The sequence below is a fragment of the Grammomys surdaster genome, unplaced genomic scaffold, assembly GCF_004785775.1.
Source record: "Grammomys surdaster isolate TR1022 unplaced genomic scaffold, NIH_TR_1.0 126531, whole genome shotgun sequence".
Classification (NCBI taxonomy): domain Eukaryota; kingdom Metazoa; phylum Chordata; class Mammalia; order Rodentia; family Muridae; genus Grammomys; species Grammomys surdaster.
The window spans coordinates 6691640-6695713 of record NW_021621323.1 but is presented as its reverse complement, the minus strand read 5'-3'; the positions used below and the strand labels follow the sequence as shown (position 1 = coordinate 6695713).

The following is a 4074-nucleotide window of genomic DNA, read 5'->3' as shown; positions in this document are numbered from 1 at the left end:
CATGTGCTTATCTTGTCAGCAAGAAGCCAGAGGAAAAGCAAGCCAGTAAGTAACATCCCTCCATGGCCTCTGCATCAGCTCCTGCTTCCTGTCCTGTTTGAGTTCCTGTCCTGACTTCTTTTGGTGATGAACAGCCATGGGGAAGTATAAGCTGAATAAACCCTTTCCACCCCAACTTGCTTCTTGGTCATGATATTTTGTGTAGGAATATAAACCCTAAAATACTTCATTTACTCTTTGAGTACAGTTGGGTTACGGTATGCCTACATATATTTGCTTCTATCATTTATTTTGCTCAATGTCCTCTGAGTTTCATCTGTGATGGGATGCCTGACCTGGCTTTAGGTGAAATTCTCAGTCATTACTACCTCACATGTCGTTTGTCTTTTTTTTCCTACGGCATCACTACTTCCTGTCTCTTGGTGCTTCCATAGCTGCCTTTGCAGGCTCAGATATTCCAATTCTTTTCAGTTTCTTTGTCTGACTTTAATTTTTACTTTGGAAATTTTCTGTTGACGTTTTCAAGCTCAGGAGTTTCTCTCTTGGCCAATATACCTACTGAGTCAACTGCCCTAAAAGACAGCTCTTGTAGGTGGTGGTAGTGTGTGTGTGTGTGCTCGAGTGTGTGCATACGTGAACACACATATGTATTGTCATGTGTGTATCACAATGCACATATGGAGGTCGGAGGACAACCTTTGAGAGTTGGTTCTCACCATTTATCCTGTGGATCAGGGAATTAAATTCAGGTTGTCAGGCTTGGAGGCCAGCGTTCATACCCACTGAGTCATCTTGCTGGTCCATGACTGGATTTATAGTCACCTAGGAGACACAACCCTGCACAGCCTGAGAAGGTATTTCCCAAAAAAGTTTGAGAAAAAGATCATTCCAAATGCTGGTGCTGCCATTCCAAGGGCCTAACGTGCTGCACTGATTAATAATGATAATAATAATAATAATAATGGCAGAAGCCAGAAAGCACCAACACTGTTTGTTTTCTGTTTTAGAATTCTTTTTGTTTTGTTTAATTTTAAGTGTATGGGTGTTTTGCTCACAGGTCTGCCTTTCCATACTGTTCATATGACTGGTGTCTGAGGGGGGCATTGGTTGGATCCCCTGGAACAGAACATTCTCAGGCACTTTTGAGCCACCATTATGCGTGCTAGGAATTCAAGCCATGCATGTCCTCTGGAAGAACAGTCCGTGCTCCTAACTGCTGAACCATCTCTCCGACTCCGATCAGAGCTTTGTGGTGTAAGGTGTCCCAGGCACATGCTCCTGTCACGGTGGACTGTGCTGTCCCTTCTCCACAGTCAGCTGTATTCTCTTAAACCTGGGGTCTTCAAATTGCTCCTTGTCAGATATCTGGTCACAACACCAAGAAAAGTCATCATGCTCACTCCTGACATTCTGGATCAGAAACTGGACTTATTTCTTTTCTTTACATTAAAAAAATTATTTAAAAATGATTAAAATGTAAATTGTAATTATTCATTAATACAATGTATTTATTTTTATGTATATGGGCATTTTACCTGCATGTATGTCTGTGCATTGCATGTGTGCCTTGTGTGAGGAGGCCAGAAGAGGCTGTCAGATCCTTGGAACTGGAGCTACAGATGGTTGTGAGACACCACGTGGGTGAAATCTAACCCAGATCATCTGGAAGAGCAGGCAGTGCTCTTAGCCACTGACCAGTCTCTCCAGTCCTATTTCTTTAGCACATAGGTTTTATAGATGCAGTTTTACTGTTGCTTGCTTGCTTTGATGACATTGTGATAAAAACCCAGGGCCTCCCAAGAGTTAGAAGAGTAAGTATGTTAACATCAAGCCACATCCCTAGCACTCACTTCCCTTTTTGAGACAGAATCTTACTAACCTCCCCAGGCTAGCCTTGAACTCACAGCCAAAGTAGTCCTTGAATTGTGATCTTCCTCCAGCCCCCTCCCCTGTAGCTGAGATTTGAGGTATGGTCTCCCAATTTAGCTCAGGTTGTCCTGGAACTCATTATGTAGATCAGGCTGGCCTCGAACTCATAGAGATCCACTTGGCTCTGCCTCCAGATTGCTGGGACTAAAGGTATATGGCTGCCTGGCTTGCTTGGTTCTTTTTATTACTGATGTTGAGTTTTATTGCATTATGTTCTGAGAATGCTGTTTGCCACACAGTGTTGAGATAATGAACCTGATGAGATATAGAATTAATGAAGAGAGAAGCTGCTGGGTGTGTCTGAGAGAGAGGTTCTAGACTGGGTTAATTGAGATAGGAAGACCCACCAGAAAGATGGGTCTCACCACTCCATGGATGGGCTCCTGGAGGGCATGACAGGAGAAAGCTGCCTGAGCAGGAACATTTGTTTTTCTTTGTTTCCTGACTGTGACTACAGCGAGACCAGGAGCCTCCTGGTTCCTGTTACCATGCCCTCCCAATCTCTAGGAGATGTACCCTCAAACTGTGAGCACAAATGAACCCTTACTTCCTTAAATTGCTTTTACTGGGTATCACATCACAGCAATGAGGAAAGTGATTTAATATTCCCTTTCTTAATTCTCTGGAATCTGTTGGTATTTTCTCTGGAACTTGGTACAGTGTCCTTTTCCCCCCCCCAGTGTTGCATGTGGAGTAAAAGGTAGTCAGGCACACTGAAGTCTTTCTATTAGCTTATCACACCTCAAGCTCTGTGCCTCACTTCCTTGTCACCATTCTTCACCTTCACCCCTAGCTAATCCAACAACACCGATAATAATGGTATTAAAATCACAAAGTATCTTTTCTCAAACTTCTTTGATGTAACTAAGCTGCTGGGTTGGTTATGTTGTAGCAAGTATGTGCAGTAAGAGAGTTAAAGATAGGCAGCCTGAAGAATAGCCTATGATTTTGTAACCCATTGAAATTAAGTTCCTTGCCTTCTGCCTTCAGTTACACACATCTGTTGATGATATTTTTTTTTCTTAGACAAGGTTTCTTTGTAGTCCTGGCTGTCCTGGCCTGGTTATGCACACCAGGCTGGGCTCAAACTCACAGAGATCCACCTGCCTCTACCTCCCGAGTGCTGGGATTAAAGGACTGATCCATCACACCTGGCCTCTATTTCACTTACCCACTTCTCTTCAAGTATTAGTTTACTACCTTAGCTGTGATAAAATGCTGCCCAGAAGGAACTTAGGGAGGAAAGGGTTCATTTGATGTACATGTCCTCATGTACAGCCCAGCACTGAGGACAGTTAGAGCAAGAGCTCAGGGCAGGAACCAGGAGGCAGGAACGGAAGCAGATGTGATGAGAGACCACTGCTTCCTGGTTTGCCCTCCATAGCCTACTCAGCCTACTTTATTGTAAAACCCAGGCCCACCTTCCCAGGGCGGCCCAGTTCACAGTGATCCTGCCCTGGCCGCATTAATCATTAACTAAGAAAATGTCCACAGGCCTGCCTACGGGCCAATGAGTGGGGGCATTTTGTCAACCAAGGCTCTTCTTCCCAGATGACCCTGGCTTGTGAGTTGACAAAATAAATAAATAAATAAATAAATAAATACAAACAAACAAACAAACCACCTAGCTAACTTCAGGAATTTAAAAATTCAGTTCTATTTAAAATTTTAGTCTCCCAACAGTCCAGCGAGGAGAAGAGTTATTGTTTCTTTTTGTGTCCCCTTGCTTTCTGTAGCTGCCCTTGCTGCTGGGCCCCCCTTTTTTCCCCAGTTGGGTAACCATGCTTCAAGAGAAATGGAGATGTTCTTTGAGAGTTCCCTCAGAGTAACACAATTCTTAGAGCTTGCTGATGATTTTCAGTGTGTCCTGTGAATAACATCTCTGGTGGTCTTGGGCAGCATCCCAGTATCCTGGCTCAAGCCTTCTTACTTCCTGTGGGGTCCTCTAGGTTTACCACAGCATCCTTGACACATTGTGTCCTAGTGGTGAGCATAGATTCTACCACTTATATTCCTTGTGATATTTGAGAGTATAGGGACCATGGCAACTGTCAAGCTTCCCCAAGCACTATTTATTTCATCTGGTGTTTCTCTCTCTCTCTCTCTCTCTCTCTCTCTCTCTCTCTCTCTCTCTCTCTCTCTCTC

The 4074-nt window shown here is 43.8% G+C and overlaps 1 long non-coding RNA gene across 2 annotated transcripts in view; it reads right to left on the bottom strand.

Annotated features, from left to right (window-relative positions):
- Positions 1–996: 996 nt before the first annotated feature.
- Positions 997–4074, bottom strand: part of LOC114614851 — a 6723-nt gene continuing 3645 nt past the window's right edge. For both annotated transcript variants that reach the window (XR_003710386.1, XR_003710387.1), the window contains one exon: positions 997–1365. This is a non-coding gene — a long non-coding RNA (uncharacterized LOC114614851). The remainder of the gene's footprint in view (positions 1366–4074) is intronic.